This window comes from Triturus cristatus, chromosome 6 (assembly GCF_964204655.1).
Source record: "Triturus cristatus chromosome 6, aTriCri1.1, whole genome shotgun sequence".
NCBI classification, from domain to species: Eukaryota; Metazoa; Chordata; class Amphibia; order Caudata; family Salamandridae; genus Triturus; species Triturus cristatus.
In genome coordinates this window covers 669,000,551-669,025,055 of record NC_140589.1, presented here as the reverse complement: position 1 = coordinate 669,025,055, position 24,505 = coordinate 669,000,551, and the positions used below count along the sequence as shown (strand labels likewise).

General features: G+C 42.7%; 1 protein-coding gene across 4 annotated transcripts in view; it reads left to right on the top strand.

Moving 5' to 3' along the window:
• The window catches only part of ANKRD6 (ankyrin repeat domain 6), a 725,774-nt gene that overhangs the window by 345,800 nt on the left and 355,469 nt on the right, over positions 1 to 24,505 (top strand). The gene's annotated exons all lie outside the window — the stretch shown is intronic.

Sequence of the window (24,505 nt, the reverse complement as noted above, 5' to 3'; positions counted from 1 at the left end):
TCCGAACAGGGATATGACTATGCAACTAGATGACCTTCTCTGTACTCCGCTGGACCTAGACCTCCCGCACGAGTGCCGACTGCGGGGGGCCTCGGACTGTGGAGATCAGTCAGGTCACCTGGATACCAGGGTGAGGCTGGCTCCTGGAAGTGTCGAGAGCATTTCAATTAAGGAAGTTGAATCGGCAATCGCTAGACAGCCTCCTAATAAAGCACCAGGCCTCGATAAGGTGCCAGGAGATCTTTTTCGCTCCCAACCCAAAATCTGGGCACCGTACCTAGCCGTATTGTTTAATGCAGTTTTGTTAGGAACCAAACTGCCAGATACCTGGGCCGGGGCTGAGATTGTTCTCATTTTTAAAAAGGGCTGCCCCTTGGTTCCCTCAAACTATAGGCCGATAAGTCTTCTGGATACTACCCAGAAACTCATGGGCCGGATCGTTCTGGATAGAATACTTAGGTGGGCGGATGAGAATGAAATAATAACTACCCTCCAGGCTGGGTTTAGATCTGGGATTTCGACCCTGGACCAGCTTTTCAGGCTACAGGTCCTTTTTTGGAAGACTGTAAGTATTGAGGGTGGTAGCCTCTACTTGGTCTTCGTAGATCTACGGGCCGCTTTTGACCTTGTGCCCAGGGAAAATCTATGGAGGGTCTTGAAAGAGCTAAATATCCCGCCCTACCTACTAGATGTCCTGAAACGTTTCCACGAAGGGAACTATGCCCAGGTACGTTGTGGGAAGAATGGGGAACTATCGGACCGCTTTCCTGTCACTAGAGGAGTACGCCAGGGCTGTGCCCTGGCTCCCACGCTTTTTAGCCTCTATATAAATGGTCTGGTGGGTGAGCTAGATACTGTTAGGGATAGCGATGCCCCTCGGCTGTCATCTGGACGGGTGCCTGCTTTGATGTTCGCAGATGACACTTTATTGTTGTCTCGAACATCTACAGGCATCCAGAGGGTATTGGACGGTTTTGTATCATTCTGCGCTTCGCGGGGACTTGAGATCAACCTAGAAAAGACGAAGTTTATGATCTTCGGTCCCCCGAAGCGCACCCGCCCCTGCCCAGTTCTAAATGGCATCCCACTTGAAAGGGTTAGAACTTTTGTATATCTGGGTGTTACCCTGACTGAAGACTTCAGCTGGGGCCCCCAGGTAACCAAATCTGCCCTGAGGCTTACACAGATAGTGGGAGGCATCAATAAGTTTCAGAGGAAAACCCAATTCAAACCAGTCTCACCAGGTCTTGAAATGTATGGTGCCCAAGCTAGACCTGCTGCAATGTATGGCGCAGAACTCTGGGGTCATACTCGTATATTGACCCGTTCCAAGGTTGAACACACATTTATTAGGAACCTGTTAGGGCTCCCCCAGAGTGCTCCGCTTATACCTTTGAGACTAGACTTAGGCTTAGAACCCATCTCTGAACTCTCATCGAGCCGACCTCTCCTGTATTGGAGAAGGCTGTGGACAGCACCTTAACTCGGTGACTATAGAGCTGAGTTCTCTGCAATTTGGGATCAGCTGAAGAGCAGAAATATACCCTGGTTATCCCATATTAAAGCTGCACTATATCAGATAGGCCTGCCCCAATTATGGGAGACCCACGAGGAAAGTTGCACAGCGGTACGGAGAACGGAGCTGTTGGTTTTACTTAGACAGCACAATTTAACTCGGTTGTACCGCTCGCCATCTATGGGTAGGTTGACCACAGAATTTCTACAAATAAAATTGGTGCCCAGGAGGGAGGAGTTTCTAGATTTGATTCAACCACCTATGGCAAAAAAGCTATACACACAACTAAGGCATGGTTGCCTCCCGATCGGGGCGTTGACTTGCAAACGAGGTGAGGGGATCTGCCCAGTTTGTAACAAAAGCAAAGAAGATGTGGTTCATGTTTTATTCTTCTGCTCTGCCTATAACGCAATACATAGATCCTGGCTGGTGCCACTGTGTAGAAATTTGGGCCTAAAACAATGTGCTCAAGCCTGTAGGATCCTAAGATATGACACCTCACCCCCCATTGTGTTTTCTGTCTCTCGTTTTTTATATGGCATGTGGCGGAGGAGGTCTGCCCTGATTAACTGTTCTTAATATTGATGAATTGAATTGTTTAATATGTCTTTATTGATAACTTCTGTTTAATAACTTCTTACCTTAGGTGCTTAATTATTTATGTATTTTATCCTGTATGTACATATTTTATCTGTGCTTTTATGGTCCCCGACCGAAATAAAGTTATCAAATGAATGAATGAGTACCAAATATGGTTCCATTCACAGAGGAAGGATTGAAAAAATTTCACTTTTCCTAGGGCACCAAAAATACTAGCATCAGCCTGGATAGCTCTTGCAGCACAGTTAAAAGTTGTTCTGTCACTGCCTGTCGCGTTCTTGATAGAACCTGTCGGCACCTTACTTTGTCTCAAATTCATCTGTTGTAGCTAAAGCCAATTGTGTTGTTTAAATGTTGGGCTTAGTTGCTACCAAGAACGTACCTATCTGAAATTCCATATTCATGCAGCTGATGTACTTCGGGAAATATTTTTATTGCAGCAATAATATTCTTTTACTGATGTTGTTTCATTTATTCAAGGTCCTTTCAGCTATTATAACTATGTTATATAGGTACACCAGGATTTGTCCTCAAATTGACCTCTGGTTGCTGTAAATAGAAATTTAAAGCAATACAAATGTGGAAGAAACGAAAAAGTAGGGAATATGTTAATAATTCTACTTGGAAAGAGAATGTGGCAATATAGGGATTTTGAATGTGACGAAGATAGCTATATAATGTATCAGGGTAGAGAATAGAAATGAAGAGACTAAGGTTCCTATAATGAGTTCCTCACACCTATATTGGGGATTACAAGTTATTTCCTCTGAAACGGAAAATACCAAGCCGACCTGGGGAAGAGGTGTGGTGCCGCAGCCAGGGCGACCGACTCCGGAATCTGGGGATCACGGTTCGATCCCCGGCGGCAGATTAGCCCAGCACCATGTGACTCTGGGCAATAGCTTCCTTAATCTTCCCGACTGCCCCCAGCACCTAGAGACCCTTACGGGTGATTGTTTGCGCTTTACAAATGTGGATTATTACCTGCAAAATACTAGGCCCACTTCCATGTGTTTTTCCCTCTTCCAGGGGAAATAACACTCCTAATTCCACACACAGTTACCACATGTTAAGAGCAGATTGTAAATGTATGGGGGACCTTTTCTCTTGCCCGCGTTGCAGGGTGTCGGTATGGTAGCAGGCGGGCAGTGAGGGTTTTACTTCAGCTGGGTGGAGCTTTTTCTGTTCTCTCATGCTGCGTATTCGGAGAGCGAGGCAGTGACTAGACACAGCAGTGACTAGTAGCCCCACCTGTGGGTGTCTCCATGCCCCGGTATTATCTGGTCTGCAGTTTGCAGACTGACAATTCCAGGCCCGGGGACACCAGGAAACTCACACTTGCCTGGAGCTGGATCACCTGGGCATACCACTCAGAGCAACTTGTAATAAGGCCCTCAGAGAGTAGTGGATAGAAATGTAAGGAACATTCTATTAGTGTAAAGGAAAGTAATACAGAATATATAAAGATGTGTGTAGGAGTATAGAAACAAGTTTCAAACGAAAGAGTAAATTTACAAAGCGTGAGTATAAGCCAACATTTTTGTAAATTTCTCTTCACTTGTGACTCAAAGAAATATCATGGGCTATGCCTAAAAATCTACAAAAAATAGATTTTCATATGAACGACTAACTGCGGACAGAATATCTGGTTATTTACAATTAGGGTTAAGGTACCTTACTATTAAAAAAAAACATTCTCCACTTGTTACGCTTATGTAACTCGTTACACCCTATTGTAGGGTGATTAAGCACATGATTGGTCGGGTAGCAAGCTGTACCTTTGGGGAGTGCATAGCTGGAAAAGTGTTGTGTTTGTTGGTGTTGGACAAAATACAGAGGTCCTGGGCATACAACAGCTAGTAGGTCACAACCATGGAGGTTACGGGTGTTCACCATTGCTTTCACTATGTCATATCTATCATAGCCTTCCAAACTGGGCACCAAGTACATATTTTAGCACTTGGCTCTCAATAGTAGACCTGGGTGAGCAGCCCAAGGTCTACTCAGGAAGATGGTGTGGAGTTAGAAACTCAAACCTCAACAGGCACAAAAACCCACCAATAATTATAATCTCTAAGCAATACTGCAATACATTATCTTATTAAAAGAAAGGTATTTTATTCTTGCAATAACTTAATACTGCAAAGGATCTTAATGGATTACAGGCACAACATAGTACAAAAGGCTCATATACAGCATTATCACGTCACTAAAGCCTTAAAATCCTTCAGGAGTTCGTAGTGCACATATGGGGAATAACAAGTTTCAGCTTCACATGCTTAAAGTAGCTCCTAGGCATTCAAGGAATTCCAGAGTTTTGATACCAATAGTGATAAAGAGGACCCTTCAGTAGACTTTTTCTTATAAGTAGGCTTGACAAGGTGCTAGTCTTGAGCGCAGTGCCCTGCTTTGGGAATATCATTGGAACCTTAATTGTAGGTGCTGTGGGACTTTTTATGGGATTGCTTTGTGAATGATGCAGAGTGTCGTAGGCTCTTGGTATTAGTAGGTTGTGTAGGGCTTGAAGCACTAGAGTCATAAGCTTCACATAGGTGAGGTGAAGTAGTAATCTTGCTGCATGTTTTGTATTCTCTATAATTACCTTAGTAGGAAGTGTGGGGTGCCAAGCTATAGGCCCTTGGGGGAGACAACCCTTTGCACTAGAAGGGTGAGATTTTCCTCTATGGTCTGATGGTCCAGGTAAGAAGGGGTGTCCTTGATGTTAACATTGTGTATAAGGTGCCTTTTTTTACTTTCTTCACCTGTGCAATTAAAGATAGTTTTGCATCCGTGATCACGCCAAGAGTCCTTGGTGAGGCTGGTAGATCTTTCAAAACTTTGGCCCATTGCAAGGTAAGTTTTAGGTTGTCTCAGTGTCGCAAGGTTGATGCCCTTTGTTTTTGTGGAGCTGAGCTTTCGATGGTTGGTCATCACCCAATCGTCAAGTGCAAGGAGGCACTTGTTGAGTATAGATGTACCTATAGCCAGGGGGTTCTCGGGTTTGAAGATGATCCAGGTGTCTTCGGCTTAACTGTAGCTTGTGAGATTGAATGATCTGTGCATGCCCAGTAGGAGGGTGAGGTAAAGGTTAAAAAAAGATCATGCAGGGTGTGGGGAATAGTTAGGAGGCTTTGTTTGTCTTTGAGTTAGCAAGAGATCCATTTAAAGTATTCCTCCTATGCTGAGCTCTAGTAGTCTCTGCAGCTGTGTCTTACGATGAACGGTGTTGAAGTGGTTTGCAGAACAAATGTGAAAATCAGGTCAATGGAGATAAATAGGAAGTTAGTGAATGTGAATGCCGATGTTCTTAGGATTAAGAGTCAACAGCTTGAGCAAAGTGTGCATTCCTTAGCCTCCAGGAATCAAAGTCTAGGGTGATCCATTTGCACATAAAACTCACTGCTAGGGAGGATGGCTCCGTTAGAACCCTCACTGCTGAAAAATGTTATGATTCGAAAGCAAACTCATCTTTCTATACTTCCAAGGCTGTTACATTGAGTGTGATCCATTGCATAATAGTAACATCTGTTATTTACACTCCTTAGAAATGGCAGGAGTGCAGTATGAAATGCTATATATAAACAAGTTATTGTCATTTTGAAAAACTCACATTGATCCCTTTCCAACTGTAGCTGGAAGCCAAGTTGAGAAAAACATATTTTGTTAGAATTGCTGTGCTGCAGAAACTGTAACAAATCTTCACTGTGCCTCAGGGTGCATTTAATCTGTCAGATCTGACACAAGAAATGTATTTTTAGAGCAGGTTTCAGATTCCTACATTGACACTAATCTGGCAAGTTACCACAAAGTTGTCATTTGTCTCACAAACGTCGTAATTATCAGAAAATAACCTATCTGCACAAGGATGTAAATCAGAAGTAAATGTACTGAGAAAGCTTGCAGTTTCCAAAACAGAAAAGCCATGAGGAAGAGTGAAACCCAAGAAATGGATGGGGTGTGGTTTGGTTGCGTGATGCAGGGTTCTGTGATGTTTTGAGTGACTGCTGGCCCTGGTCCTATTCTTTAACAGGGCTCACTGCTGTTGTGCCTGGGAAAAAAGGTTCTCTACCAAATAATAAACTTAGGGTCTGACGTATTAAAATTCAGGTCACAAAAAGTGGTTAGATATTGCACACAGACTTTTGCGACCTGACATTTTTTTGAAATACAACCTATGCATTAATAAGATGCGTCGTAAAATCTCCAGCCGCAGGAGGTCGCAGAATGATCTGCTAATGAATATGAATTAGACAGTTTGCTATGTGCATTCCCTTGTCGTTGGCTGCAAACACAGGGATTGTGGCATTTAGGGAACAGCAGGTCGCCATCCCTTTGTTTGCATTTCCAAACATAAAACTATGTTTTAAAGTAGTCTGTGTTCCTTAAAAGAAAATTGGTAGTTTTTAGTTTGGAAGGAAAGACATAGGGAGCAGCAGTCAGTGGTGTCTGGGTCACTGCCTTCTCCTCCCCTTGCTCGTCCCCTGAGGTCCGCTGACAGTATTCACAAAAGGAAGTTGTCACAAGAGAAAACCTTCTCCTTGGCCAATTGGGTACCTCCTCATTTGAGGTGTCAGTAATTGATCAATGGTTTGTGACCACAATTGCAGGGTCAAATCATTGATAACATACCATTGGGGCTTGCAATTACGAGAGGGCCCACCCCGACACTTGCAATTTGGAATGGGTCATAAAATCTATTTTGTGAGTCTGAAACACTTTTCTGACTGCCAAAATGTTTTTAGTAAATTGAAAAAAAGCAATTTTATGGTTGCAAACCCTGTGATTTTGGAAGCGAGGAGTTTGCAAATGCATAATGGCTTGGTACATCTGGCCCTTAATTTGAGATAATAGCCCTTGGGTTGGCCAATGATGTCAGGAGTAGCCACGGGCACCATAGCAGCCAGTGGCTGAAAGAGGCTGAACCAAAGTATGCTTTCAAAACAAGAGGTTTGCCAGGAATAGGGCAGGTGCTTTGAAATATCAAACCCAAAACACGAGGCACTGGTTATTCAGCTTCGCCTCAGCTAGCAGGATTCTCTGGACTTCTGTTGCCATCCTGCCTTCTCTTGGATTTCCAGCCACATCCTCACCATGGACTGGGCATGACAGCTGTGAAGACCATCGCTACCTTTAGGTTGCACATCCAAATAAACCACAGCCAATGATAGTGAGAACAGATCTCTGAAGTACATGTTGCGAGCGCATGGCTATCAACTATGTCTCTTTTAATACCATGTTCGACAGAGAGCCCCGTCTCCGCTCTAGACAGCTGCGAGAATGAAAAACAATCATGTTTCTTAGCTGAGCACCTGGTGACTGTAGGCCCGTTCAGGCTAGTAATAACGCGTGATGGGAAACCTCCATAGTTTCCAGTGTTCGAAGTTGGGCACTAGTCTGCATTTTTGGAGGGACAGTTATAAAAAATGTAACTATAATTTGCCTTCATTGCCATGTTGCAAAATATTGCCTCTACAAAACCCAAGAAACAATATCATATTTTTTTTAAATGCATGCAGTGTCAAGTGCTTGATAAAAACGCCAGCTAGAACATGGCCAACCAGTGGTTTTCATTTCTAGACACACTACCCTGCAGTGTACCTCAGAAGTGCTCTGACACACCCCCTAGTGATGAGGGGGAGTTACCTTTCAAGCCTCTGCCCACAAGGTTGCCGTTTGTGAGATAATATAATATTCAGTGTACTCCAGGCTTTTACAATGGGTCCTGGGTTGAGTCCAGAGATCCCTAGCCTGCTGCCCATGAACAGCAGGAAGTTCAGCCACAGCCACGTACATGAAAGGCCGTCTGTGCTTGGCTTGAAACAGAGCATCGATGCTGGACAGGCCTTTAATTCCGCAGGCATTTCCCTGGTCGGCGGGGGTCCTCGGAGACCTGTTTTGAAAACCCGGGAACAGCCCTGGTGCCTTTGTCACTTTTCCAGCTACCCAGGTTAATTGCAGCAGCCCCAATAGGTTTCAAGGGAGAGACAAAATGAGGGAGGAAGGGTGAAGGTAACATGACGTAATTTAGGGGTTTCCAGGAGTCGCAGCTGCGACCCCTTGCATTGCCTTTGCAACCCTTGGCCTCAGAGTTTGCAAATCAGTACAAGGAATACAGGAGAGCTCGTCTTCATCGATGTCGGTTGGGGCTCCACTTTCCTTGTTTTCTGTCAATGTTTTTATTACACTAATAGTGAGTTACATCATAGTTACTGTTTGTGTAATAAAGAATGAAGCACAATTAGTTGGAATATGACCTTTACTGAGGGAAGTAAAAATACATATAAATGCATGTTGTGTGCATGCTTGCGGGCGCGAGTCTGTTCAAGTGAAAGGGTGCGTGTTTTTTGCAAGCATGTGTGTGTGAGTGAAAGTAAAGGTCAAATGGTGTGTGATGTCACTTTCGCTACCCCTGGCATTTAGGTGAATTGACGTTCATGGAAGGTAAACCGAAAAAGATGAGAGAGAGAGAGGAGAGTAAATTGATAGATGGAAGGAGAATAGCAGGGGAAGATGAAGGGAGCAATGCTGGGTTGAGCTGTTTTGCCAGGGCTGCTTATGGTTCCGCAGTCTGGCTCTATGAGTCATCAAGGCGACAGTGGAGCTCTGCTTTAATTTACAGGGTCATCTATCACGAGGCAGAGTCACTGACAAGAAATGGCGCCATAGCCTCTTCCGGCGCCCCACGAGTTGGGCTGATGGTGATTTATGCTGCTAACAACATCTCGAAAACCATTATAAATTGCTCTTGCAATTACTGTAAGCGCTTCCATCATTAGCTGTCCAGCACATAAAAGTAACATCCCTCCACCATGTGGAGTATTCAGCAGCAAAACATGTTATTGCAGTTCAAACGCTTCAAACAAATATGGCTGTGCAGTGCATGCGTGGTTGCCAGGCTTAAATCGCTCTTGCCATCTGCACTCTTTGCAGAAGGCAATTTTGGCTCAATCATTTTGTGCAATCCTTCTAGAGAGCTGTCTCAGTGTGAAAGCATTAGATTCCCCACAGTTTCTAGTAGGATTTTTAGATGATCTTTTTTATGTCCTGCTTAAATATATGCTGCAGGATTTATTGCGGCACTGGGACTGGTAGAGCTTCTGATGGCCACAGTACTCCCCACCTGCATCCCCCAAGGTGTCTCTGGTGAGGTAGGGAGCGGAGAGCTGGAAGTAAAAGAGCAGTAACACAACCAAGGGGTGGACTGGCCATTGACCATACCAGGCTCAATGCAATCTGATTTAAAGGCTTCTTGGCCTGCCTACTGCCGCTGAGGAGCGCAGCACTACACATTATAATTAAGACTTCCTGTTTTCCGTTTTTACGGATTTTTACAGATAAATACAGACAAAAAACAATGTGCTTTCTGTCTGCATTTATTTTTAAAAGTGGATAAATACAGAAAATTGTGCTCTTTTAAGTGCCTCTCCGTGCTGTCTTTCATGAATTGTAGCCCAACAGCTGAGCAGGATGAAATTTCTATAAATAATGGCATATGTCAACATACATTTGTGGTATAATGCTAATATTTAGTCAATGTATTGTTGCATAATATTTGGCAGCTTAATTAGCTAAATCAGGACAGTGTATGTCTATCAGTTAAATACATTTGGAAATGTACAGTTTTACAACTTCATGTATACACAAAATAAATATGGATAAATACAGATGGCCAATAAATAAATATGGATAAATACAGACAGAAATGTTGAAAAAATAAATACCATAAAACCTGGAGCCCTAATTATAATATTTGCCATGCTTGCACCAGGGCTCATGGCATCCTTGCTACACTACTGTCTGTGCTGCAGCTCTTTTTTCCCAGGCTCACACGCTAACAAATCTTTGCCACTCACAGGCACTCCTACCGAGTTCATGTTCACAGTGTGCAGGACTGTGTGAGCTACATACTCCCTGGGGCGCTTGGGGCCTCCTACTCTGTGCCTGATCACACAATGCTCTCCCCCGTTTGAGGGTTGCATGTCATAACATGGTTATCTAGGATCACAGTGCATGGCAGGGAAAGAACTGACTGACTGCAATGAAGGATTCTCATTTTCAGTACTAAACTGGATATATCAGGCAACTACTGAGTTTTATACAGATTCATCAAACCGTGTCAAAGTTATTAGCAAATCAAAAAGTAATTTCCTATGGAAAGAGCAAATTAACCTTGCCTAAAGGGGAGTTAATTACGAGGGGTGCAGGAATTTCGATGCAGTATTCCTGCACAATATCAGAGGCACCAGCAATTCTGGGATGTAGGAATACTGCAAAATTACAAGTATTCCCCTCAAGTGTCTCCTGAGAACTTGTTAGTTACAGGGGGAATCTGGAATACCATACTGATTCCTGCAATAATTCCCTATTTATCCACACAATTTTACTCTGTTTTTTAAATATCTGGGGAAATTACCTGGATTGTGATATTCCAGCAGAAACACTGTTTCATTTTGAATCATGAATTACATGGGAAACCCCAAGAGTGGCAAAAAGCCACAATTGTAAAATCTTTAATTTATAGACAAATAGATAAAAACTGTTTAAAGATAAACTATGTTCCTTTGCTAAGAATAGAAGATATTATATGTAAAACGCCCTGATATTTACCTAAGAAATTTCAGGGTAGATGTTCGAAACTTTCTAGCGTTTGTAATAGGTCCGATTTGCAGAATAGGGCAGTTTACAGCCGCAAAAAGGCTTTTTGTTATGTATGATACCCAAATTGGGATTCTGTAACACGTTACCTGTGAGGAAAGAAGCTTTTTTGCAGGTTTCCCTCCCCCCACACTTTGGGACCCCATTTGGACAAGTAACTGCTGGTTTTTCAACTCTGCGAGTGTTCTGCGGTCTGCTCACGAGACCACAGTGCCAGTGTTTAACCCTTTACAAAATGTATGTTGAATTGGCTACCCCCAATTGGCATACGGTGACTTACTTATAAAGTCATAGTGTATGGTACCAAGGGTACCCTGGGCATGAAAGACAGAGTGTTCTCCCAGGGCTGCATCACTGGTTGTGCCACCCTGTGTGTGACAAAGTACAAAATAGCTCACAGCCTGCCACTGCAGCGTGGAAGAGCAGTTTCAAAGCTGCTAGTTTGACTTTGCCATTTAAACCAATGACAAATCCCCCATTTCCCTTAACAATATATGTACATCTTCCCTAACTGGGCGTAACACAGGCCCCCGCGGTGCGGGGGGGCCCCCACGCTCCAGGGGCCCCTTCACTCTCAGCGGAGGGAGACGGCTGCGCCTGCAAGCAAGCCTCTTCAGTATACGTAAATAAAATGGTGCTCCTGCACGCATGGCCTCCCCAAGTCCCCATAAATTAAACTGTGCGCACACGCCATGGTGACGGCCTCTAAGCCTCCGAGTCTTCCCTCTCTTTCTGTCTCGCTCCTCAGTTAGTGAAAACCGAGACTTCAAGAGATGTGTATTACCCTCTCTTTCCTCCCTTCGTTTATTTGCTCCTCTGTGAAATGGATCCAAAAGAGAAGAACATTTTTGCTAGAAACATCGTCTATTTCTGACACAAGTGCAGCCTCGGGGGGGTGGGGGGGGAGAGAAATTAAACATTCCAAATGTGAAAAATAAATAACTAATTAAAGCAAGACAGAGTGGTTGCAAGGTGGCCAGAGTGATTTATTTACACCTAAACACATTAGCGCCACTTTACAGTGTTTGCCAGTGAAGTGATACTTTTGTTTTCTCCTCTCTCTTTGAACAACATTGTTTTCCCTGTGCGGGAAAGTGCACCTTGCCTGGAGGTACTGAAATACCTGCTTGATGGGTGAATTGGAAAACAAAATGTGTACAGCGACTGTGTGTTTACAAATGTGGTCTTTTTAAACCATACTGCCAATGTTTTGAAACAATATAAGCAATGGGCACTGAAACGGGTCCCTTCAGGGCCCTGTAGTCATGGCCTTACCTTCATGCAAAAGCACTCACTAATTTCAGAATAAGTAGTGTAAAAGGAAAAAGGTAACCATGTTGTTCTTGCTTACATTTCACGTGCTTTACTTAATCTTGCATTCCCTATGAGTGTTTGCTTTTTCTAGGATGTTGTTAATTTTTTTTATTTAAATCAAAAGATGGAAATAGTTCCTCTATTGAGGCAGATGTCATGTGAGACACTAACTTCCTATTGTTTGAGTCGCTGGGGGATCTCTATTTCAGATCGTAATGCCCTCACACACCTGTTAGGGTGTCATGCTTCATCATAGGGCGCTCCTCGTCGGACCAGCGCTGCAATGTCCGACGGGCCTGGTGGCATCTTTAGCGGAGTTCTTTTGATCTGTGAATGCCGTATGTGAGTGGTGTGTATGTGGGCTCAAAAGTAATTGAGTGATGGTGTGTATGGAATGATACAGTGATTTAAAATAGGCACCAGTCCTAAGGACCTTTTTATTCCAGAAGTAGGACCGGGACTAAGTAAAAGCAGTGCGGCTACCAGTAGGTCATAAGGTACCAGGGTAGCTCTTATGTGTGTGTGGTCGACATGTTTCGTGCCATTAGGGCTCCAAAGTTGAGCGGCACTTCTTCAGGACCAAAGACCTCTAGGGGTAATCCCAAAATGCGGACCTAGAGTTACACCCCCTATATTGCTTGGGGAGTCGGGGAGATGCATTGGATTACCGGCACTGCCCGCATCCACGATCCGTTGGCCCGTTCAAGTAGTCAGGCTCCTCCCCTTCATCTATAAAGTAAGACTACCCACCGAGTGAGGTGGAGAGACACAGCGGGTTCCTTCGATTGGAACCAAACAATTACATATTGCACTCCCCAAGCTATATAGGGGGTGTAACTCTAGGTCCGCATTTTGGGAGGTCTATGGTCCTGAAGAAGTGCCGCTCGACTTTGGAGCCCTAATGGCACAAAACATGTTGACCACACACACATAAGAGCTACCCTGGTACCTTATGACCTACCGGGAACCGCACTGCTTTTACTTAGTCCCGGTCCTACTGCTGGAATAAAAAGGTCCTTGGGACTGGTACCTATTTTAAATCACTGTATCACTCTATACACACCATCACTCAATTATTTTTGAGCCCACATACACACCACTCACATACGGCGTTCTCAGATCAAAAGAACTCCGCTAAAGATGCCACCAGGCCCGTCGGACATTGCAGTGCCGGTCCGACGAGGAGCGCCCTATGATGAAGCATGACACCCTAACAGGTGTGTGAGGGCATTACGATCTGAAATAGAGATCCCCCAGCGACTCAAACAATAGGCAGTTAGTGTCTCACATGACATCTGCCTCATAGAGGAACTATTTCCTTCTTTTGATTTAAATGTGTACACTAAGGAGTACATGAATAGGACGTCTTTAAATATTAGCTCTTTTGTTCCCCAACCTTTGGTTATACGTTAATATTTTTTAGGCAGCATATTGCTCTTGTCTAGTGCGTAATTAGAATTGAGTCACATTCAGGTGTTTATAGCGGGTCAGTGCAGTGCAAGTTTTTCTAAGTGGGGCAGAATGGTGTTCAGTGGGGGAGAGGATGTGGCGCTATGGTCAGAGCTGCTGAAGTGGAACTGGTGAACCAGGTTCAGCCTTAATGACCAGGCTCCCAGACCACTCTCCTGAGGGAGCACATTCCTGTGCTACACCTTGGAAGGCGCAGCATGATCTTAAAAGCCCTGGTGTCTTAGCACCAGCAGGTGGACCCTAGCGGTGGCAAGTGTGGATTAACCTTGAAGGCCAGTCCACCACTATCCATGAAGTTCACCTCCAGTCTTGGGGACAGACCTATGAAGCAGCACACCATAGAGTGGCAGTGACTCTGTCACTGAAGTCACAGGACCCATTAGCAGGGTGGCTCTAGGGCAGTGCGACCGCACCGGGTGCTAACTTCAGGTGGGGCGTCGTGTTTGTAAGTATAATATGGTTTTAAAAGCAGTTGCTGCCTCCTTCCTGGCCTCCAACGGTTTTGGGCAACAATAAAAATGTCTTGATAACTCCAGTGATTAATGTTCTTAGTAGAGAGAGATGGTGTTTTATCTAGTGGAAGGTTTGACTCATGAAAAGGAATGGCAGAGGTGTAATGTGTATGCTGCTAAGAACATGTGCCATGCAGATCACAAAGTGCACATAATGTGAATAGGTCAATGGGTTACTGCTTTTGTCAGAGAGACCCTATTGTTACTTGCAGTTAATAAGTTAAAATCCTAACATAGAACAGTGAGCAATTAACTGTCATGTAAGAGCTGCATGCAAACTCCAAGGTATAAATTAGAGCGTTATGTTTTTTTCCCCAGTCTTCGATCATCCTAATGTTACAAAAAAGGGTTCATTTGGGTAGAAATCAATTCTGATTATTAAAGAGAACCCCCAACCATGGTATTATGTTTTTAATTCTGAGTGTGCGTTTCTGCAGACAAATCACTATTAAACTATGCTGCCTACTAGTATGGTTGTCATTTGACGCCTACACCTTGTAGTCCTTTGTCTTATGTAACATTTCCTACACAGTGATTTACACACATATGAATGATTGTCTCTGTGTAATATGTATGATGTAAAGTGCTCTGACACCCTACACTGGTGTTAGTGGTGCTGTACATTTTCTGATACTTTATTATTTTGAAATTTTTACATATGCTAACAGGCTCTGCTAAGATTTGTCCTCATTAGTACTAGTGGAACATACAACTGCAGCAATGAGAAATGTGACCAGTCAACCTTTGTAAAGGGCTCTCCACTTCACAGCAGCACAAGTCACATTTTTTAGTAACTTTTGATGTGTTTGAGCTATAAACAATTTATTAGTTAAAATCGTCAGATTATGCAGCAGATGATGTATTATGTGGCAACAATGTCAAAGCCATAGTTATGTGGAAAACATTTGCAAACTAGGATATTTTGCCATTCATGTTTGAACTGCTCTTGTGGAAAAAGGGAGGAGAAGTGCTGATGACAGAAACTCCATGGCTGGGAGACAAATGGCTTGCGATTCCACTTTTAAGGATATTTGGGACATTCTGTGATTGGAAACGTATCCCACTTTGTGAATGTATTTTAATGTCAATAACACATATTTAACCTTAAATAAACATGTGTATCTATTGGTTAAATCAAATAATGTAATAAGCTGTAACCGGTTAGTGAAATGAGAAACGAATATTTAAAAATTGGGATATTTTGCTCTTTCTGCCACACCTCTCACTCCGCCCACTGACCCAATCCATTGGTTATTCCCGCCCTCTGATTCTCCTCCCACAGTTCCCCTACTTTTTTCCCCCTTACTTCGACCTCTGCCTGGCACTAACATGCATTGGAGACAACTGTGGGCTTTTACCACTGGGTCTCTTAGAGAATGACATCCCAGGTCCATACACGGGGGCTAAAAACAGCACGTTTCTGGGTTCTCCGCACAACGTGTTTGCTATTTGACGCCAGACTTCTGCAGCTTGTGTTGAGGAAATTAAACATCCCCTTGTGTTTGTATAAAACATAGCTGCCAAGTGTCATTGGCACCATGTCGTGTCCATTCGTAGCTTTTATCCAACAACACTTTGCATGCTGGAATGTTTAACCCCTTACTTAGATGTCACAGCACAACTCCCAGAATGCAAGGCGCTGTTGGCTTAAAATCCAGGCCTGGCTGGTGGTGTCACACATGACGATAGAGCCATTGGGAGGCAATGGTGAATCTGTAATTTAGCAGGCGTGTCTATACTCTTAGTAAATTGTAAATACCGCCAGTGTTGACACACTGAGGTCTGAGGCCTCTGTTTGATATGAAGTAAGGCCCAGTCTGGTGGTTCAGGTCAGTCCTTGTGAGGGAAGCTGCTGGACTTGTTTTTACCATGCACTTTGAAAGTATTTTCACCTTGATGCAAGAAGAAAGTTGGATTGTTTTACAAAACATGCTTGATTTTTGTATATTGCTGGACTGGTGATTGCTTTATTTTGCACTTTGAAAGTATTTGCACTTTTTCTTTTGCTTTACCAACTACAGTTTGTATAGATTGTCATTAGGTACTTGCCGATATGGGTTGTTTTTATTCTACACGCAGTGTTATTTATGGTGTTGCTTGCACTTGTCTGTAATACGTGTACCTTAAATCTTTTATTTAGCATTGTTTACACTACAGAAATGATAAATTAAAACAGACAAACATCTGCGTTAATGTTCTGAAGCATCCAAACAGTTTTCTTCCTCAGCCTTGTTTGCCTGTTTGTTTTGCAGTGCTTACTAATAAAGACATTATGATTGAACTTGCTTCCTCAGTTCACGATATTATTATGCACAACCCTTGATAGTCGCTGGTGTGTGGCATGCAGATAATTCACCAGTCTATTTCTTTTGACTTTCGCAGGATAATGAGTTATAGCTTGTGTACTTCTCATGTATATTGTCAGTCGAGTTTTTATGGAATTGCAGGTTTGGGTTGGTCTTTCAAAGTTTCAAGGTATTGTCAATTCTATTTCAGACCCTTCACAGTTGTTCTTTGTTCTTCTGCCATTGGCAGTTCCTGAGACGATAAGATCACTCCTTGGCAGTGTTCTGATTGCTGCCTCAGTTAAATAATCTGCTTTTGACAGTATTGTTACAAATGGCATAGCTTGTATGTTAAGAGTGTTTCCCACTTTCTCATTATAACTTGGAGAAAGACAATATAGAGGCATTTCATTTAAATGTTGGAGGTTTCAAATCAAAATATGCTAGATTTCTCGGTGGTAGGGTAAAGTGGTAGATGGTGGGCCGCGCCGCCGGGGGAGGGGGTGCCCCCCCTCCATGTGCTTTGCAGGGGGGCCCCCTCAAGTTTCGTTATGCCACTGTCCCCTAAGGAAGGCCAATTGAGCCCTAAGACAAGGAGCTGCATATTATTAAGTAGGACATATACTATTAATATGTCCTAACAACAAAATTTCCAAAATGCAGTTTTTGCTGTGGAAAGGTTAGTAGCCCCATTGGCTAACACAGATTTACCGGCTAACCTCTCAGTCCGGCGAACTTCTGATGGGAATACTAAAATAGGTACTTAAAGATATCAAATTAATTGTGGCATTAAACCCGACTTTAAGCCCAAGTTGAATTTAATGTCCCTTTTAAGGAAAGGCAACTTTTAGAAAGTTGACCCTCTGTAGTCCAGTTTGTCCAGTGGCCTCACACAGTTGCCGACCATCAGATAGCCTTCTGCCCTCCTGAGGCTCAGGAACAATAGAAGCGTACTAAAGTGAGAGGTGTTACCTCCCCCTTGCAGGACGCCATTCAAGGTGTTGGCTCAGATACAAGCTTCAAAGGCGAAGCCACCTTTGGTGGGCAAATGGTGATCACACCCCTAAAGGTCTGCCCCTTTGTTCAGGTAGACAGGCTGACAGTGGGAACAGATAGGGAAGACCAGTGCCCAAACCAGTTTTTCAATGGGTGTGTAGCCCAGAGGAAGCCACACCTCTATGGTGGGCTACCAAGCTCCAAACATCCAAAGAAGGGTTCAGCCATCTTGAGAGTGGGCAGAATAGTGCACTCTGGGATTGCTAGATGAGATACATAGCCAGAAGTCATCATAGGGTGGGAGGGATCCTAGTAGCACATTGGGTACTGACTGCATCATTTCCCCCGGGAAATTTTTGGGCATAAATATGATCCCTGAACCTCAAATCATGACAGAACTGGAGAAAGGACTGAAGAAGGACTGCCCTACTAACCCCTGGACCTGGCAAGAGAGGCTGCCCCGTCTGCTCGACTGTACCTGCTGCACCTTGAGCTAGCAAAGAGAGGAATGTGCCTGTGGCTCTTATCTCATAGAAAAGTCGCTCCTGAGCCCCAGAACAAAGAAGTGACTGCAAGGGACAGTCAGCCGGTGCCCCACCCCCTCAAGACCAGCACCGGGACAATCAAAGCTGAAGAAGCCCATTCAGGCAAGCCAGTAGCTGCTTTCTTTGATTCAGCACTGACTACCATTGGGCAACTCAAGAGACCGATCCTCGACGATCAAACAAAATTGCGCCCAGGAGTGTTGTCTGAGACCAGATTGGTTGACAAAGAGGGACACCAGCCTTCACCAATGGATACCACTGGACCCGCTATGTACTGAGATCGGTAGTCCAGCCGCAGCTAGTCTTTTGATAGCACAAAGAGGACTTCAAGGGACACCAACCCCTGTGGCCAAAATCTCCCCGCCTTACCCGTGGACCGAGGAATAACTGCAAAGATATCCCTGTCGATCCTCCAGCTCCCGGAACATCTTTTAGCAGCCTCCGCATCCTGCATCCCTTGCATCAGGACCACTCAATTTAAGTCTATGGCGGCCGTGCTGTAAAGTATGGAACTAAGCTTTAGACTGCTTTGGTGACCAGGTGACTGTCCAAATACTCCTTATTGGCGTCCCTGACCTTCCTGACGGATTTGGTCACCCCACTCAGGCCAGAGTAGCCAAACATACCTGTTTCAAACTTTCCAAAAGTTTCTAAATTTATGGTTACCAGTGCTTGTTTGCGCTTTGTACTTAAAAGATGAGATCTCCATTTTACTTGAAAATCTATATCTCGGGTGGATTTTTCTCATCTTTGTGTCTGAAAATGCACAAAAATATAATCTGTTTTTATAAATTGGTGTCCGATTTCTTTCGTGTTGTGTGACTTTCTTATTGTTGTTTGGCTACGCTCAGAAGGTTCAGAAAGCAGTGGCTGGCTTTGCATATGCCCTGGAATTTGGGTTAAAAGCTGTGAAGCACAGTACCCATGTTGCTCGTGGCCAATGGGCCCTTGGCACATGGAATGACTTCACCAAACAAATTGTAGAAGCAACCAGTACACAAAAGAATTATGTAGACTTTTGTCAGAATTTACATTCATGGTAGAACTTCGGACTTTGTAACTGTTGCATAAAACAGTTTATTAGGAAGGTAGAAGAAATATGTAAAGAAATCATAAAGCCTGACATTGAAGACTTATCTACTATAGACAAAGTTGCCTCAACCATTTTGCCACAGAATTTGCATTGCAGACTGAACAATAAATATTGTACCATTTGCCTCTTCTTTGCAAGAGTTTAGGAAGAGTAATCTCTTCTAACGGTAGTTAATGTGACAGGAAGATATGTTGTTTCCACTTTTCTTACCGTGGTGTACAATACCAGGCTAATTACATCAATAATCCAAAATGTTCTTGAGAAAAGATAACAGGAAGAGTGCTATAAATAAACCTGGTTAAGAGTTGCGGAAATTAAATAGGGATAAGGGTAAGTGTGAAAGTAAGAGAAGGTTCTATTAGTAGGCACCAGGGACATGGGGGTAAGTTAAAATAATAGGTTATAGTAAATAAAGGGATTAACTCCCAACGCATTAATAAATGAATTAAGAAAATGGTGCAAGGAAAAAAGGGCTTATGGTTCAAAAGAAAGAAAATTTAAAAAAAGAGTTTCCTTCTTATATAAAAGAGGGAATACATAACGATATGTGTTATTTACATCGTGTTTCCCCTCAAAAAAGCTCTGAGAATGTCTCAATATTTTGATATCAATGTATTGCACAAGCCAACATAAAAGGACATTGTGAATCTATTTAATGAAATGTAATTTATAAAGCAAAACTGCTTTTATACCCTGACTATGGATCTACTGTAACATGATTAAAACCAGTATTCTTTATTTTTAAGGTACAGAGTAAATATAAAATGTGTAGTTCTGGTTATACTATGCTTTACAAATAAGTCTTGTTTTTACATTTAGTGTGGTTTGATTGTACATATTAATGCTATCAAGAATGTTGTTGACTTTTTAGAATACTGACCACTTTCCTCTTTATGCCCCCCCACTTTAGTTGCAACCGTTCATCATTGTAAGATCTCTGCTCACAAACCCCTTCCTCCAGTATCACTAAGATATGACCCTGCTCAGAACATTTCTCCTCTGACACGTGCTGGATGATCTGGTTGTGATAAAAAGTGCATGGAATATTGCACACACCATTCTTTTGGGATGGGGAAAGAGTTTCGAATTTTCTTTAATTCATCTTTAGGTTTGACGTGTAGTGCGCTTGCTGCATCTATGGTGAACATATTGCATTCTATGCTTAATTTAAGGGGCTTTGGATAAGCCTTCTTCAGTCATTGGCTTCTGTTGCTCAGGAACCTGCAGCCATTTGCCAGAGCCATTGTCAATCACATCTTGAATCAGTCCATAGGAGTATTTCAATCGCACCTTTTTTAAGTCAAGCCTGGGCAGCGCATTCGCTGCTCTGCAGCATGCTGTATTGTAGTATGGAATAGAAGCCCCGCCCACTTTCCGCCCATATTTGTAATTGTCTTGTGTCATTTTCCTTCGTAAATGCTGGTTTCTGATTCGTTAATAGGCTTGTTAGTCCCTCCTTAGTACCACCTTGTCTTCATATGTAACCTCCCATGAGGACTGGCCTTTTTACTTCGGTTGTTACACGGTACATGTTTTTTAGTCTGTAAGCTCTATTTTCTGTAATGAGTTTCTCCTACTGCAGGCATGACATGCTTTCCTGCAATATTCAGTGCGCCATGCGTGCTTTCACTTTCGGGGCAGTCCGGGACAATGGCGGACGCTTCTTTGAATAGGTCGGAAAGTTACAAGAGTTTGAGATATTGGCATTGTAAATGACAATGCCTTTTATTTATGTGTTAATTGGTCAAACAGATAAATAAAAGGCACTGTCATTTACAATGCCAATAGCACAAACTCTCGCAAATGCAAGACCTATTGCCTTGCAAATGCTTGTTTAGATCTGGCCTCAGAGACTCGCTAAACTATTCATTTCCCAAAACATCTGACATAATATACATACATAGAAGGGCTTTTGGTCAGCAGGATTCATTCATTCATTGGTTTGTTGAATTGTCATACACATTTTGCTTTGGCCCACCTTAGCATATGGCATGAGGCAAACTTTACTCATTGGCTTCCTTCTTTTTGTGACTGCACAAAGCTTTTGTACATTGTTCACATCTGCTTTAAAAAAGTTGCTTTCTCTACAGCTGCAAAAGCTTTTTCAAAACAGGTTCTTTAATTTTTAATATATTATTTTTTAAATGGCTATTTGTTCTAAATGCCATCCTGGTGCCCAGTTAGATGGTGATTTATTTTCTGCCTCCTTTATAAAGTTACTGTTATTAAGTGTTTTAAGGACTTTGTGACATTGTAGCTGCCTACAATTTGAGTGCTTGGTTGAGCAGAAAGTTTTCTGTGTTACTACAAAAAAAGAATTAGTAAAATACATGCCACAACTGAAAGGCTTGTTTAAATAAAAAAAAAACCAAAAAAAACATTGCTAGTAAAACAGCCATATCGTGGCCACATTTAGGTGGCAAAATGGTTTCTTTTCTTTTTATGTTTTGTGGCACATGCTTTCAATAGAACGTAATCATTGCACGAGCATGTTAAGGCCAGACCTATTGGCTTTGCCATTTCTGGTTCTGTTGGGAGTTTTGGTGTCCTTTTGCCTTCATATGAATCCATGAGAGGCTATTTTGCATCTGAAATCAGTAAGTGAGCATCCCAGTAGCACGGTAGAGTGAGCGCTGAGAAAGGCATCTTAAAAATTGATGCTTCAAAAAACAAGCATTGGACCAAGCCACTAGGTCTTGTCTGTGATTTGTTGGCTCAGCCAATGCCTTTTGATGCGATACAGCATGAAAAAAAGAAAACAGAGACACACAATGGCAACCGCATCATGTTATATGACACGTGTGTCTTATGTGGACGCCATTTTTTTATTTATTGACCCAAGATGGATTTGTAAATAAACAAATATGAAAACGAAAAAGCACAAAAGCAATATGCTGCTTGTTCCTCCAAACAGAAAAAAAATCAATTAAAACAATAGGCCTTGGTAGGGGACAACGGAGGAGTGGGTCGGGTAGCGGCTATGGCACAGTATGAGGAAAGAATGAGGAAGGGAGCAACACAAATGTGGGGGAGACGCACATAAGGGAGATGACAACATGGGGCAAAGGCAGAAAGAAGCACATGCGTGAGAGCAATCCAGAGCGAGAAGGAGAAAAGCATGTGGATGACAGAGAGCAACAGAAAGTGGGGTTGGGGAGAGAAGCACACGAGGAAGCCAGCTGAAAAACACATACTCTCATGGAGTCTTTAAATAAAAAACAAAAAAGTAGTGAGTAGTGGAAGGACACAAGGAAAGAGGATATTGCTCAGGGGAGGGGCAAACGACAGTCATGGTAAGCCATCGAATAAGAAGTAAAGGAGTGGCTATAAGACCATCCAATGGCAAGCAATGGGCGGGCTTTATGCCAGTGGCAAATTCTTGATAATCTGGCAGTTGGTCTATTGCAACCTAAAAAGAAAGACCCTGACCTAAAAAGATTGCTTTATTTTCTGTAGCATCCAGTTTTAGAGTCAGCCCCCACTCTCTAGTGCTACCAGGCAAACAAGCACTGTCTGTAAGCATGATGTGTGTATGGCTTGCGTGTGGCAGACCAGCACACTGTCCCAATGTCAAACCTATTGGCTTTGTCAGTTACTTTTTTTTGTATGATATATTATGAAATATAATTAAGAGATCATTTTGAATACTACCATTTTAAAGACGAAGCTTTTACTGGAAATATTAAAACATTCATGTCTAGCAATGTAAGGTGAGTTGGTTTCCAGACAGCTTGAGGGCATTAGTTGTTGTTTGATAATTTCTGGAATCTGAGCCACACTCTCATTAGAAACGTAAAAACAGAGTATTTGACACCAGATGGTGAGCGCCAAGCCTATCTGTTCTGCCCATTCAAGTGTATACATGGCACACCGCAGACCTTTCACCAAAGCCCACAGCTTCATCTTTGCATTTTCAATACACCGACCTAAAGATCTGAAAGGCTAAAAAAAAAAACACATCATTATTTTTGGCCCTACTATGATTCAAATTACATTTCATTCGTTAGAAAACAGCTGTTGGCTTCTAATTCCAAAGTACAAGCTATGCTCAGAAGTTCTCAACTTGCAAAGACAAGAATAAAGCAAGAAAGGAAAGTATAATGTTTCATTTCTCCCAGCCATTACTTTTGTACTGAGCTTGTGTAGACTAGGGTGACACCACGCCTTTCAGTTATGTTCACCTTGGGGGTAATCTGGCACCTTATCAAGCCCTTCCCAAGTCTCGCTTACATCCATCAGCCTGATCCCTTACCCTGGCTACCAGTTGTGAAATTCCCTGCTCATGTTTATTGTTACCCGCTATTCAGAACAGTCCACCTGGCCCTTCATCCTCCCCAAAGACGCGGCTGCATGTGCCTAGTCGAGTCTTTTCTTAATGTCTACAAGGCCAGTGTGCAAGGCTGAGCAGTTTCTTCCTTGCCACAGCTGCTGCTTTACGGATTAGAATAAGAATATGTTTGTATAGGGTGTCTTACATCACTTCTGTGGTTTTTAATTGCTGTAAATAACACATGATATTACTACATTTTTAACCTCGGGTTACTGATTTGCGACTAGGGCTTCTGGTTTTATGGTATTTATTTTCTTAACATTTCTGTCTGTATTCATCCATATTTATTTTTGGGCTATCTTATTATTATTTATCCATATGTATTTAGAATTTTGAGAAAAAATTAAGTTGTAAAATTGAATATTTCCACACTTATTTAACTGACAAACATGCACTCATACTTTGATGCCTGTTATCTATTAGTAAATTAAGCAGCCAAATATAGCAAGATACTACACCAGGAGGTAAATATTACCATTATTCTATAGATATATTGTCATACATGGCTGTATTTAAAGAAATCTCATGCGTTTTCTTTAACTCTCCATGCTATCTGCTCAGCTGTTGGCCGGAAATTTATGAAAGACAGCATGATGGTCACTCACAATTTTCTGTATGTTTCCCCTTTAAGAAAATAAATACAGACAGGAAACACATTGTTTGCTGTCTGTATTTATCTGTAAAAACGGAAAACTGGAGCCTTAATTGTGAATGGCAGAGGGTTCTCGCTGAGAGTACAAACTCGTAACCAGCAGACGTCTGCACAACTCAGTGAGACTTTCTGATGGCATCAATCCTTTCATGGCTGAGTGTATGGTTGAAGTGGGTAGATGAGAGCACATTGCCCTCTTCGAATCCCAGAGCAGAAGATTCATTGCAAGAAACAGAGGAACTGAAGCGGATGATACCTGACGAGAAACACAGGAACTGAGGTGGATGTGGGCGTCTGTGAAATCATGCACCAGAAGATACATTATGAGAATCTGTGGAAATGAGGCAGCTCTGGACGGCTGGGAAATCCTATGGCATAAGATGCTTTCTCAGAAACCGAGAGAGTGAGGTGGATGTGGATCTCTCGGCAATCCTGGAGCAAAAAAAAAAGCACAATCTGTGTGTGAAGTTTTAACTTTATGCCAGATTTGGTGTACTTCTGCAGACTTGTTTTTTCTGTATTGGGCAGAAAAACTCC